The 14,846-nt window shown below is 49.1% G+C and overlaps 2 pseudogenes; both read right to left on the bottom strand.

The window, feature by feature from the left end:
• Positions 1–2,744: 2,744 nt before the first annotated feature.
• LOC129051453 (basic proline-rich protein-like) lies at positions 2,745–3,832 on the bottom strand (annotated as a pseudogene).
• An 8,527-nt stretch (positions 3,833–12,359) lies between these two features.
• Positions 12,360–14,846, bottom strand: LOC100450256 (keratin, type I cytoskeletal 16-like; annotated as a pseudogene).

Below are 14,846 nucleotides of genomic sequence, written 5' to 3'. Positions count from 1 at the left end.
TTGAGGCAGAGAACAAAGAAGAGTCCAGGATGTTACTGGAGCTCCTGTTGCAGGAGCTGGGAGCTGCTGAGGTCAGCCGGCCAGGTGATAGGCTGGTGAGTCTGCAAGGGCCTGGCCAGGGTGGAGGCTGTGGGAATAGGGCAGGCCTGGAAACTGATGAGGAAGAGTCAGCGGATGGTTTAGGTGTGAGGGGAGGAGGCCTGGGAGCTTCCAGCAGGGCCCACATTCTGTGGCTGGAATGAGGGGATGGGGAAGCAGCCTCTCAGGTTCCAGTGAGGCCATCCTGGCTGTCAGTGCAATATCTGCAAAAAAATGACCACTTCTGTCTCCCAGTTCCAAAAGAAAGCATGGATGGCTTATGATGAAAGACACATTTACAATAAAACTAAAAATATCCAGCAAGGATAGAAGAAAAATCAATCAAGAATTAGGTAACAGGATATATTGATGGGCAGATTTTGGTTGCAAGCAACGGAAACGCAGCTTGAATTAACTTCTAAAAGAGGCAATTCAGGGCTGGGCATGGTGGCTCACACCTGTAATTCCAGCGCTTTGGGAGGCTGAGGCAGGAGGATCACTTGAGCCCAGGAGTTCAAGACATGCCTGGGCAACATAATGAGATACCATCTCTACAAAAAATGAAATAAAATAAATAAAATAAAATAATTAGCCAGGCATGGTGGCATACACCAGTAGTCCCAGCAACTCGGAAGACTGAGGTGGGAGGATTGCTTAAGCCCCAGCAGGTCGAGGCTGCAGTGATCCATGACCGCAGCACTGCACTCCAGCCTGGGTGGCAGAGTGAGACCCCATCTTAAAACAAACACAACAAAAAAAGACAATCAATAAAACAATAAATCAAGCCCCAATTTATAACGTTTATTTTTTTCGTGTTGTAAATATCCCCACTGTGGCCAATTTCAAGCAACCAACAGGGAGTCACTTAACACAGGGTTGGGAAGAGACGTGCAGTAGCTCACTGCCTTATAGCGTGTCCAGCATATAGATAAAATGGTCATAAGTACCTCAAGAGCACAGATATCAGTACAATGTAGTAAAATAATTTGGAAGGAATGAGTTTTCTGTATGCATTACCTTTGTTCTCAATATAATTCACTTAAAGTTCGTATAATTTAATTGTTGATGAGCACCATATTTAACAATCACCTTGCAAAATTCCTGAAATTTTAATATCCGGCTCCTAAGAGCCAGCATGAGCCAGCTCCAGCGTGCCAATGAGCCTAGAGGTTTAGGCCATAAGCAAGAGACTAGGAGGGACAAAGGGAAAGCTTCAGGATAAAACAAAGTGAAAGAGGGAAAACCAGATTGGGGGAGGATATTGGTGAGGGAAGGGGAAGAAGAGTTGGTGGGCCCCCGCGGTTAGGGAGACAGCCTAGGTGGACAGGAGCAGAGGCAGCATCCAGAGGCTGTCCAGCCTTCACAAGGCAGACCAGGCACTCTCTGCCTCCCAGGGAGCCCCATGGGGGGATCCAAGTCTGTGCTACCTCATTATCTCAATTATCTCATCAGTGTTCTGTTGGTTGTTCTCTCTGTCAGCATCTAGTGAGGACTCTTCTACTGCAGCACTCAGTGTGCATCTGTCCTTTGACTGTCCCAGCTTGAGTGATGTCTGTGTGTCCCAAGACTTTGTTTACTCCCCGTCTAACTTAACCCATATGGACAACACCCCCTTCAAAGAACTAGAGGAGTGATTGGGGGAAAGGAAGTGATGGTGCTGGGGGTGTTGGAGGTACTGGAGGTAGTGGTGGTGATGGTGGTGGTGATGGTGGTAATGGAGGTGGAGATGGTGGTAATGATGGCAGTGATTATGGTGGCGATGGTAGGGATGGTGGTAGTGGGGGTGGTGGTGGTGATGGTGGTAATGGAGGTGGAGATGGTGGTAATGATGGCAGTGATTATGGTGGCGATGGTAGGGATGGTGGTAGTGGGGGTGGTGGTGGTGATGGTGGTAATGGAGGTGGAGATGGTGGTAATGATGGTGGTGATTGTGGTGGCGATGGTAGGGATGGTGGTAGTGGGGGTGGTGGTGGTGATGGTGGTAATGGAGGTGGAGATGGTGGTAATGATGGTGGTGATTGTGGTGGCGATGGTAGGAATGGTGGTAGTGGGGGTGGGGGTGGTGATGGTGGTAATGGAGGTGGAGATGGTGGTAATGATGGTGGTGATTGTGGTGGCGATGGTAGGAATGGTGGTAGTGGGGGTGGGGGTGGTGATGGTGGTAATGGAGGTGGAGATGGTGGTAATGATGGTGGTGATTGTGGTGGCGATGGTAGGGATGGTGGTAGTGGGGGTGGGGGTGGTGATGGTGGTAATGGAGGTGGAGATGGTGGCAATGATGGTGGTGATTGTGGTGGCGATGGTAGGGATGGTGGTAGTGGGGGTGGGGGTGGTGATGGTGGTAATGGAGGTGGAGATGGTGGTAATGATGGTGGTGATTGTGGTGGTGATGGTAGGAATGGTGGTAGTGGGGGTGGGGGTGGTGATGGTGGTAATGGAGGTGGTGATGGTGGTAATGATGGTGGTGATTGTGGTGGCGATGGTAGGGATGGTGGTAGTGGGGGTGGGGGTGGTGATGGTGGTAATGATGGCAGTGATTATGGTGGCGATGGTAGGGATGGTGGTAGTGGTAACAGTGGTGATGATGGTGGTGTTGGTGGTAGTGGTGGTGGTGGGGATGGTGATGATGAAGGTGGTGATGGTGGTAGTGGTAATGATGGTGGTGGTGGTGGTGGTGGTGATGGTGGTGATGGGGGTATTGGTGGTGGTGGTGGGGGTGGTGGTGGTGGTGGGGGTGGGGGTGATGGTGGTGATGGAGGTATTGGTGGTGGTGGTGGGGGTAAAGATAGTGATGATTATGGTGGTGATGGTGGTGGTGTTAGTGGTAATGATGGTGGTGATGGTGGTGGTGGGGGTGATGGTGGTGGTGGTGGTGGTGGGGGTGGGGGTGATGGTGGTGATGGGGGTATTGGTGGTGGTGGTGGGGGTAATGATAGTGATGATTATGGTGGTGATGGTGGTGGGGGTGGTGGTGGTGATGGGGGTATTGGTGGTGGTGGTGGGGGTAAAGATAGTGATGATTATGGGGGTGATGGTGGTAGTGTTAGTGGTAATGATGGTGTGATGGTGGTGGTGGTGGGGGTGGGGGTGATGGTGGTGATGGGGGTGTTGTTGGTGGTGGGGGTAATGATAGTGATGATTATGGTGGTGATGGTGGTGGTGGTAGTGGTAATGATGGTGGTGATGGTGGTGGTGGTGGTGTTGGTGGTGGTGGTGGTGGGGGTGATGGTGGTGATGGTGGTGGTGGGGGTGTTGGTGGTGGTGGGGGTAATGATAGTGATGATTATGGTGATGGTGGTGGTGGTATTGGTGGTGGTGGTGGGGGTGATGGGGGTATTGGTGGTGGTGGGGGTGATGATAGTGATGATTATGGTGGTGATGGTGGTGGTGGTAGTGGTAATGATGGTGGTGATGGTGGTGGTGGTGGTGTTGGTGGTGGTGGTGGTGGGGGTGATGGTGGTGATGGTGGTGGTGGGGGTGTTGGTGGTGGTGGGGGTAATGATAGTGATGATTATGGTGATGGTGGTGGTGGTATTGGTGGTGGTGGTGGGGGTGATGGGGGTATTGGTGGTGGTGGGGGTGATGATAGTGATGATTATGGTGGTGATGGTGGTGGTGTTAGTAGTAATGATGGTGGTGGTGGGGGTGATGGTGGTGATGGTGGTGATGGGGGTATTGGTGGTGGTGGGGGTAATGATAGTGATGATTATGGGGGTGATGGTGGTGATGGGGATATTGGTGGTGGTGGGGGTAACGATAGTGATGATTATGGGGGTGATGGTGGTGGTGGTCATGGTGGCGGGAGCGGTGACGATGAAGGTGGTGATGGTGATGCTGGTGGTGTTAGAGAAGGTAAGTATGACAATGAAACCCCTGAGTCAAGTTTCTTGTTGTTCTGTAGAACAGAACAGAACCAGTTTAAGCAGTCATCCCCTTGAGCTAGCTTAGGGGTAAAACATACCCTCTTACAGTCTCATTCCACCAAAGGTTAACATGTATTGAGGACTTACCAGGGGCCAGGTCTTAACTTCATCGTGTCTTCTAATCCTCAGAGCAACACTAAGGCAGGTAGGGAGTGGGGCTGGGGTTCAAGCCCAGGCAGATCTGCTCCTGGGGGTGGGTGGGGGGTGGTTATTCTCACTGTAGAGAACTCACTAAGGCTGCAATTCTTGTGGCCTTGTGGGCAGATAGGGCAAACACCAGCCACTGTTTAAGCCTCTGTAGGTCCACAGCCCAGTCCCCACCCCCTTACCTAGAAGAGGAGGAGGGAGAGAGGAAGCATCAGCCAAGGCCCAGCTGTTGAGAAAGAACTCTGCCAGCAGGGGAGCTGCCCATCCCCTCACACACCAAAGGCACCTCTAGGAGGAGGAGGACAAAAAGCACAATTACCTGTGTAGGTGCTGTAAGTAAGTATCTTATTTAAGGCCAAGGTGGCTCCTGACTTATCACTGAATCCCTCCCCTGCCTCCACCCCGAGCCCAGCACAACACCTGGCCCAGAACAGCCCCTAAGTGGACTTGGACTGAATTCATTGGCCTACTGCTAGCACCCACCTTCTCTGCAAGCCTGATCAAGTCAAATGAGACCAGAGATTTGCTCAGCAGGGAAGATCTATGCAGAGGCGGCACAGGGTTGGGGGTGCAGGGCATTCTGACACCCCATCTACTACTAGTCATTCACCCTTGAGTAAGTCGCTCAGCCTCCCTGAGCCTCAATTTCCTCACCTGTAAAATGGGATGAGTCAGGTGCATGGAGATAGCAAGGAGGCCTTGCAGGGAGCATGCAGGGAGGAGGCATTTGCTCCAGCTCAGCTTTAGGAAGCAGAACACAGCTGCCTGTCTGCAGCCTAGCTGCCAGAATCAAATCAGGTAATAAAGGGTTGGGCAACATTAAAAATTGTCCAACAGGAGAGAGAAGGAGCAAAAAATATTTATTGGGTACATACTGTGTGTTTTATCCACCCTTTATCTCCTTTATTCCTCAAATAAACTCCTTCAGATAAATCCTAATACCCTAAATGTACGGATGAGGAAACCGAAACTCACAAAGACCAGGGGCGGGTGAAGGATCCCTCCAAGTTCACGTTGGAAGTTCAGCTTCAGGTTAGCCTCTGCCCTCCCCCCAGCTATTCGACACTACCTCCTGCAAAGGACTGTGATCTGACCTTTTTAAAAAATGTGTTCTTTTGGTTATCAGTTTTAATTTGTATAGTTATATTATTATCTAAGCATAAAGTAAATTAAAAATCTATTTTATGATCACATAAAATTGACAGGCCAGAATATTAGTGCATGCAATCTGTTTCTAATTAGGAAGTCGATGTGGTATTCAACAAATTAATTGCTTTTTTGGTTCTTAAATTGTTGTTTAGTTTCTTTATTCATATTCGCACACACACACAATTTTATGTATAAGTATTAAAATGTGTGTGCACTCTTTTTGTTCCTTTCCTGTTTTTCTTGGCTCCCCTTTTCCCCTCAACCACTGCCACCCACATCAGCCTTCAACCCCACCCCCACCGTAATCTATCTTAATAACTCTGTATGTATCTTTTCATATTGTTGGTGCGTATATAATCTCACAGACACATGTACATGCATTTACATAAATGAGGGATGAAGGATTTGCTGTTTATTTCACACAAATGAAATCAATATCCTACATGTACGTTTCTGCATTCCACATTTCTCTCTCCCCAATCCCTGGAGGAATCCTTCCTTGCCATCCAATAAATAGCTCCAATTTATTGACTATAATGCCTGCTTAATACTCCAGGGTAGGAGTGGACCATTATTTATTCCACCTGTCCACTATCAATTTTTAAAAATCTGTTTGCCATCTTCTGTCACTACAAATAAACAGCAGTAAATATCTTTGCACATATGCCTTTTTATACTGGTCTGTTATTTCTATTAATTTAAAATTAAGTGAAGTCCCTTAAATAATTTGAAAATCATCTTTGCTGTATAATCATATATAACAAAGCCAGAAAAGAACCTGGGAGAATAAAAGTTCTGGTGACAGAACAATGGATGAATGTTTTCATTTTCTATATTTCCTTTTATTTCGTCACACTATTCGTATGGTAGATAAAAGCTAGAGACGTATGGGATTTTTTTGTTGTTTGTTGTTGTTGTTGTTTGAGACAGGGTCTCACTCTGTCACCCAGGTTGGAGTGCAGTGGCACACTCTTGGCTTACTGCAACCTCCACCTCCTGGATTCAAGCGATTTTCCCACCTCAGCCTCCCAAGTAGTGGGGCTACAGGCACATGCCACCACGCCTGGCTAATTTTTGTATTTTTTGGTAGAGATGGGGTTTCACCATGTTGGCCAGACTGCTCTCAAACACCTGACCTCAGGTGATCCTCCCTCTTCGGCCTCCCAAAGTGCTGGGATTACAGGTGTGAGCCACTGTACCTGGCCAACGCATGTGTTTTATGTGTAACAATCCTATCATGGTAGGAGAAAGAGGGACCCTTGCAATCAGCAGTGTGTTAACAAGGGGTGAAGTCAGAAATGGCATCTCCTGAATAGCGGCCACTATTGCTTTAACACTCCCTGATCTGCTCAAAGCCCTTTGGGGGTCTTGGACTGTTGGGGATTCCAGGATGCAGACAGCTCATCAGAGGAGGGGCCAGATAAGGAGCTCCACTGCCTCGTGCCTCAGTTCTGTAGATGGGGCTCTATCCGTCCAGGGCTCAAAAAAGATATTTGCTTTCACATCCATGTCAGCTTGTCAATACCTACCCATGGAGACTGCCCTGTGCCAACACAATGGGAGGCACGTGGAACCTGGAGAAGCCTGCCCTCAAGAAATTCTCTTCTGAGCAAGTTCTGTGGAGTCCTGAAAGAGCAGAGACTTTTAAACCAAACTTCCATGGCCTGACTCCACAAGTCTTTACTGAGTGTCCCTTGTGGGCTGGGTACCATCCAGGGGCTGTTGGCGACTAGCAAAACAAAAGTTTCATTACTGTTTATGTTTCAGAGAGCAGACAGAAGGTCTTAAACAACAAGCTACAGCAGTGAGAAGACAAGCATAAGAAATTGCTTATCTCATACACTAGGAGGGACACTGAGCTTATTACAGCTCTCAGAAAAAATGGACCCAAAGAAAACTGAGCTTTACAAGCATACCACTCATTCATTTACATCAGCAGATGCACTTTATGGGCTGCCATTAATTCTCACTCTGGTCATTGTTTTTGCACCTCATGCAATTATCTAAAGCAATATTTCCCAAACTTTGACAGTAAGTCAAGCATAAGGAATCTGAAGGTGCGTTCAAATTAGACAAATTTCAAGAACCACTGGGAGTACTCAACCTTCTCAGCTCAGGTGCCAGGATCTTAGGGAGTGGGAAAGACCAGACAAGAGCAAAAGGCAGTCTGATTTGGGACTTGAATCTTAGTTTGAGAAATCCAGGCAGTAAGCCATTTCCGCATGGAAATTCCGGTTCCCTTATTGAAGGGAAAACTCATATTTCTGCACAATATTGTCCTTCTGTTTAAAAGGGGCTCATGATTTGTTTCTACAAGATAAGAGCAATGAACGAGAGATAAGTGATTCCTGCTCTCCCCCAAGAAAGTTTTTTTTTTCCTTTAACTACTGTAAACCTGAATTTCTGCATCTGTCAGGTAGAGGCCTTTCATGATGAGCTTTCCAAGGATCTGCTCCTGGGGGTTAAGCACTCTGAAGATACGGGTACAGACAACTTCTTTAAAATAGCACCCATGCCCGGGCTGGGCATGGTGGCTTACGCCTGTAATCCCAGCACTTTAGGAGACCAAGGCGGGTAGATCCTGAGGTCAGGAGATCGAGACTGTCTTGGCTAACACGGTGAAACCCCATCTCTACTAAAAATACAAAAAATTAGCCAGGCGTGGTGGTGGGCGCCTGTAGTCCCAGCTACTCGGGAAGCTGAGGCAGGAGAATGGTGTGAACCTGGGAGGCAGAGCTTGCAGTGAGCTGAGATAGTACTACTGCACTCCAGCCTGGACCACAGAGCGAGACACCATCTCGGGGGAAAAAAAAAAAAAAAAAGCAGATAGGCCCCTATAGCTCCTCTCTCCCCTCTTTGTCTGAACCCAACCACTCCATGATTACTCCAGGAGAAACTAGATGTTTATGCTGGAGAATTTCCCCAGAGGGACTCTGAATCCTGAGACACCAAGCAGGGCCAATAAACTGCCATCAACTAGTGGCAGAGTAGCTGAGACTGAGACCTTCTCTGCCCCCTTCCCGCACTCAGCTTCCAGAAAGCTGGTAGCTTTTACAATCCAGACAGGGAATTAGAGGTATTCCTTCTGAGGAAGACCCTACCCAAGAAAAGTCCTACAGATAACTGTCCCCCAATGAAACAGCTTATTCTCCACCAGATTACTCTATACTGAGACCTACCAGTGGCAAGCTCCCATGCTATCCACACACATATACACATATTCCAATCAGTTTCTCAGTGACTTACTCTTAAATATGAACGACTACCAAGGACCACTAGACATCTGAGAAAAGCCTTCTGGCATGAAAGATGGAGGCAAGACAAACAGCAAGAAAGGAACTGAGGAAACCGAGCCGGTGATGGAAATAGAAACATTGCTGGAGCCAGGACTAATAGGCTCAAAGAGATCAGAGAAACCATTGCATCTTGAAACAAGAACAAGAGACTGTTGAAAAAACATGCAGAGCTATGAGATATGAAAAATATAAAAGATTGTTGTTGTTTTTAAGACAGGATCTCACTCTGTTGCCCAGGCTAGAATGTGATGGTGTGATCTCAGCTCACTGCAGCCTTGAGTTCCCAGGCTCAAGTGATCATCCCACCTCAGCCTCCCTAGCAGCTGGGACTACAGGCGCAAGCCACCACATCCAGCTAATTTTTATATATTTTGTAGAGACAGGGTCTCACCATGTTGCCTAGGCTGGTCTCGAACTCCTGGGCTCAAGCAATCCACCCACCTTGGCCTCCCAAAGTGCTGGGATTACAGGCATGAGATGCTGTGCCCGGCCAAATACAGCAGATTTTTTAAAACTCTGAATAATGGAGTTAGAGATCAAAGTTAAAGAAATTTCTCAGAAAACAGCAACAAAGAAAAAAAGACAAGATGGAAAATAAAACAGAATACATAGGAAAAAGAGCCATTTCAGAAAGAGAGAAAATGGAGGGAGGAAATCATGAAACACGAAAATTTGCCAGAATTGAACAACATGAGCTCCCACATTGGAAGTTTCTGCTAGTGTCCAGCCAGTGGATGAAGTCACAGCTGCATCAATTCAACACATGGTATTTCAGCCTGCTGGAGAGAAAGAGAAGAACTGAAAAGCTTCTAGGGAGGAGAGTGGGAATAGGATAATAAGAAGTGATCTAGAATCAATATGGCATAAGACTTCTCAACAGCAACACCAGAAGCCAAGAAACAGTGAAACTGTACCTTCAAACGCTGAGTGCAAATGATTTCCAAGCTAGAATTCCATACCCAGCCAAACTATCAGTCAAGAGTGAGGATCAACTAAAGATCTTTTTGACACAAACGGTCTCAAAAAATTTAACCCCGATAACTCCCTTCCCAGGAAACTACTTGAGGATGTGCTTCACTAAAACAAAGGGAAAAATAAAAACAGGAAGGAGGAAGACATTGGATCCAGAAAACAAGGAAAGCAACACAGGAAAAAGAAGGGATTTCAGGATGATGGTGAAGAGAGATTCCAGGATCACAGCTGAGGAGGAGACCCAAACAGCACCCAGAACAGACAAGAGCAGGACAGAAGGCCCTAGCAGACACATCTTCATGAGGATGAAATTGAAGGAACACCCAGGGTTCTAAAATACTGAGGAGATTTATGCTTCCAGCAGTGAATCAGGAAACAAATTAATGATCAATACATAGAAAGTTTAGGCAAATTGAAAAAGAGATATTTATTCCAAGGAAATTTAATATAGTATAAAATGTAATATAGTATAATATATGGCTTGACTATGAATAACATTTAAATAGTCAAATAATGTAAACATTTATGTAACAAAAATATGAATATATTGAGAAGGTGGGAAGAAGATATTTAAAAAAGAAGTGGGGAGGGGCAATGCTGTATAACAGATCTACATCCTCATCCTTCACAGCCAGAAGTCAAGCGATTAAAAACCGAAACAGAAAAACCAAACAATAGCAAGGTAAAGCCTGTTATTTAGAAGTAAGGAGACAAATCCCAAAAGAAACAGCTGAAGTTGAAAAGGGGAGGCGGGAACAGAGCTGTGGTATCCAGTCTGGGGATGGCTTTTTCATCAAAAAAAAAAAAAAAAGTCTTATTCACAATCATAAAGACTTGGAACCAACCCAAATGTCCATCAATGATAGACTGGATTAAGAAAATGTGGCACATATGCACCTTGGAATACTATGCAGCCATAAAAAAGGATGAGTTCATGTCCTTTGCAGGGACATGGGTGAAGCTGGAAACCATCATTCTAAGCAAACTATCACAAGGACAGAAAACCAAACGCCACATGTTCTCACTCATAGGTGGAAGTCCAACAATGAGAACACATGGGCACAGGACGGGGAACATCACACATCGGGGCCTGTCAGGGGGTGGGGGGCTGTGGGAGGGATAGCATTAGGAGAAATACCTAATGTAAATGATGAATTGATGGGTGCAGCAAACCAACATGGCACACGTATACCTATGTAACAAACACACACGTTGTGCACGTGTACCCTAGAACTTAAAGTACAATAAAAAAAAAAAGTCTTGGCCGGGTGCCATGGCTCACACCTATAATCCCAGCACTTTGGGAGGCCAAGACAGGCAGATCATGAGGTCAGAAGATCGAGACCATCCTGGCTAATACGGTGAAACCCTGTCTCTACTAAAAATACAAAAAAAAATTAGCCCGGCATGGTGGCGGGTGACTGTAGTCCCAGCTACTCGGGAGGCTGAGGCAGGAGAATGGTGTGAACCCGGGAGGTGGAGCTTGCAGTGAACTGAGATCGTGCCACTGCACTCCAGCCTGGGCGACAGAGCAAGACTGTCTCCAAAAAAAAAAAAAAAAAAAAAAAAAAAAGGCTTATGATGTTGTACATACATAACTTTCTTTAATTTAAATATTTAAAATATGGAAGGCATCCAGGAAGAAGGAACGGCAACTGAGAGGTATGGGTCGTATCTCAGTCAGGTAGGGGTGACTCAAGGGTTTGGAGCTGGGAGGGGCAGGAGGACACCAAGCTGGACTGAGACTGAAGGCTGAGTGCTGGAAGGGAATGGGATCCATTGCCGGCTGTTAAGCAGGGGAGTCCTGATCTCACGCTTGTTCTTGATCTTGACCACATTCTGGTGGAAATCATTCAGTGGAAATTGAATGTGGATGAGATTGACTCTCAAAGGGACCCAGTTAGGCTGTGCCCAGGTCTAGGGAGAGAGGAAGAAGATCTGAACATGGCAATGGCCATGGGGCAGCAGGTGTTTCCTAGGGTGCTCATCAGCACGCAATTCACCAGCTGAGGGGAATGAGGAAGGAGGAGTTGATGGGGTGTGAGGAGAAGCAGGCTGGGAGAAGGAGGATTTCAGGTCTGACAAGGACATCATTTTCAAGACAGAAAGCACTCCCTTCCACCCTCCAATGTAGAAACTGTGTGCAGATGTGGGGGAGCCCATGGGTAGAGTTAAGATTCAAACGTGGGAGTCTTTGGGTTAAAATACCTAAAAAGGTAGAGTGGTGTTCAAAGAAAGGCATGGACTTTGCAGACAGACAGAACTGAGTTTGAGCTCCAGCCGTGCCACTTACTATCTGCATGATTTTATGCAAGTTACTGAAACTCTCTGAATTCTGGGGGTTGCCAGTTCCAAAATGGGCCTGACCACACCCACCTCACAGGGTTGCAAGGGCAATATCATAAAATAACCTCTGTAGAATGCCTCCATGGTGTCAGTCAGCACGTGTGGACACTGCCCCCATCCTGTGTCCCACCTCCCACTTCCACAGAGCATGGAGGTCTTCCAGGAAGAGCCTTCAAGATCTTCTGAGATTTGTCCCATTTCCCACATCTCTCAGGCTGTGAGGCTCCAGGAGGTTTCTGGAAAGCACCTGCAACTCCCTTCCCATCAGTTCAAGAACAGAGATCACACAGGTTTGCATCAACCAGAAAGTCAGCTTTATTAGCCCACCAGCAGCAGAGGAGCAGGGGACACAGCTGGGAACTGCGCCGGGAGAGCAAGGTCCTGACCCAGGCCTTCAGGAGGTGAGGCCAGCTGGTAGGCAGGAAGCTGTGGTAGAGGCAGCTCAGTTCTAGGAGCACTGGCCCTGGCTGAAGCTGGATGAGCCCTGCTCCTTGAGGATGGGCCAGGTCTGATGGCTCGAAGAGGACCAAGAGGAGGTGAGAAGGGGTCAGAGAGAGAAGAGGAGGTGAGAAGGGGTCTGAGAGCTAAGCTGACTCCAGGGCAGGGAGAAGGGAGGGCTGGGAGCTCTGAGGAGAAGGGCCCGGCCCACACTCCATGGAAACAGGCAGAGGGGCTGCGGTGCTGGGGAGCCTTAGGAGACTTACCCTCTGGGGAAGAATAGGATTGGCCAGATGCGTGTGGGGAGGAAAGGCTGTGGGAGAGAAAAGGCAGGGCAGTCAGTTGTGCTGAGAGCAGCAGGGGGGCTAAAGGGTCTGGGAGGCAGAACTGAGGGGCCTGGGACTCACTGGGCGTCCTCCCACTCCAGCAGGCGGCGGGTAGGTGGCGATCTCCTGCTCCAGCTGTGTCTTCATGTCCAGCAAGATCTGGTACTCATGGCTCTGCTGCTCCATCTCACAGCGTAGCTGGGCCAGCTGCTCCTCCACGCTGGCAATCAGTCCCTGGATCTGGGACAGCTGCATGCAGTAGCGGCCTTTGGTCTCCTCCAGGCTGTTCTCCAGGGATGCTTTCTGCAAGTGAGAGAGAGAAAAAGAGTCAATGAAGGTGGTCACTCCTGTCTCTCCAGGTCTCTGGGCATGTTTTTTGAGAGGTGCCTGGATTTTGATCCCAGTTGGGGTACTGATGGGCCAGACAATATGGAGAAATGCTAGCCCACTATTCTAGGGCTAGTTTCTCTATCTATATAATGGGTCCGATGAGTCCTCTGGTCCCATCCTGAGAAAAGAAAGGTGGAACTAAATTGTGGCTTGTTGAGGGGGTGGTGGCCATTACTGGTGACTTGGGGGCTGCTGCTGTGCCAGGTCCTTCATACTATGCTGAGCTGGGACTGCAGCTCAATCTCCAGGTCCTGGAACACCCTCTGGAGCTCCATCACCTCACTGCGGCTGCTCTGTATCAGTTCGCTGTTGGAGGCCACTTCCTTGTTCAGCTCCTCGGTCTGAGACAGGAAAGCAGAGTGAAAGGTGAGGCTCTCCCAAAGCCCCCAGCTGGGAAGTGCTGCAGGCTTACTGAGGGCCCGAGCCCCACCTTGCTCAGGAACCAGGCGTCAGCATCTCTGCGGTTCTTCTTTGCCATCTGCTCATACTGGTCGCGCATCTCATTCAGGATGCGGCTCAGGTCCACGCCAGGTGTGGCATCCATCTCCACGTTCACATCTCCACCGGTCTGACCTCATAGAGCAAGCATCTCCTGGGAAGGGATGGCAGGAGGCGGTCAGTTCAGCAGACTCCTCTCCTGGTCCTGGGTGCGTCTGGCAACCCCACCAAACCAGCCTCCCATCCCGGAAGCCAGCAGCAACCGCACCTCCTCGTGGTTCTTCCTCAGGTAGGCCAGCTCCTCCTCCAGGCCTTCGATCTGCACCTCCAGGTCAGTACTGACCAGGGTCAGCTCGTCCAACACCCGGCACAGGCCATTGACGTCAGCCTCCACAGTCTGCTGCAGGGCCAGTTCGTGCTCGTACCTGGCAGGACAGAAGTCAGGTCTTCAGGCTGCAGCCCTGAGGATTCTGAGGCTCCGGGTCTGCCGGCCCTACTGGGTGGACAGCCCCACTCTTTGTCCCTTGCCCTCTGCCCCCAGCCCACCATGCTGGGAATCAGGCTCCCGTTCCTGGAGCCGTTGGGGCCAGTGGGGCCTTGGCACAGGTGGCTTTGTGGCAACTGCTTCCCCAGGCAGTGAGTCAGCCCTTCAGAAGAACTCCCTGCCCCACAGTGACAGCCTTGGCTGAAAGAGACCTCAGTGATGCCATCCTGGGCTGTCCTGGGGAGCAGTTGCAGGGATCCTACATGTCCCACTCTGGGCAGGGGCAGAGTTCGTGTCTTCACTCTGCTTGCTGTGTGGCCTGAGGCTCCCCACCTCCCACCTCTGGGCCGGTTTCCCCTCAGTGGTGACCAGGCTGGACTGGGTGGCTGCAGAATCCCTTCTGGTTCTAAAAGTCCTGTGACTCTCTTTCCCATCTTGGATCTAATTCCAGTTCTGGAGGCTGCCTTGAGCCCCCGGGATCTCCAGAAGTGTGTGCACCATACAAACAGCACTGGCCGTGGAGCCAGACAGGCGACACTAAGTCCCTGCTCTGCCCTTACCAGCTGTACAGCACAGGCTGGTCCTATAGCCCCTTGGTCCTCAGTTTTCTCATCTGTAAAAGGGGATGACACACCACTAGCCACAAAGAAACATGCGTGAAGGACCCCACCGGCCCTTCCCCAAGGGCCAGCCCTGCCCCTCATCTTCCTCATCCTCCCCCTCCAGCCACCTGCTCCTCACACTCACCTCTAAACACTGGCACCCTCCCGCACCGCTACACGGGGCCCTGCGCCCCCCACACTCCCAGCTGAAGAACACCACAGCCCCACACCTACCTCCTCCACTCCTCTACCGCCAT

The sequence above is a fragment of the Pongo abelii genome, chromosome 19 (genome assembly GCF_028885655.2).
Source record: "Pongo abelii isolate AG06213 chromosome 19, NHGRI_mPonAbe1-v2.0_pri, whole genome shotgun sequence".
Classification (NCBI taxonomy): Eukaryota; Metazoa; Chordata; class Mammalia; order Primates; family Hominidae; genus Pongo; species Pongo abelii.
The sequence above is the reverse complement of the archived record's forward strand: the minus strand, read 5'-3'. Positions and strand labels throughout refer to the sequence as shown.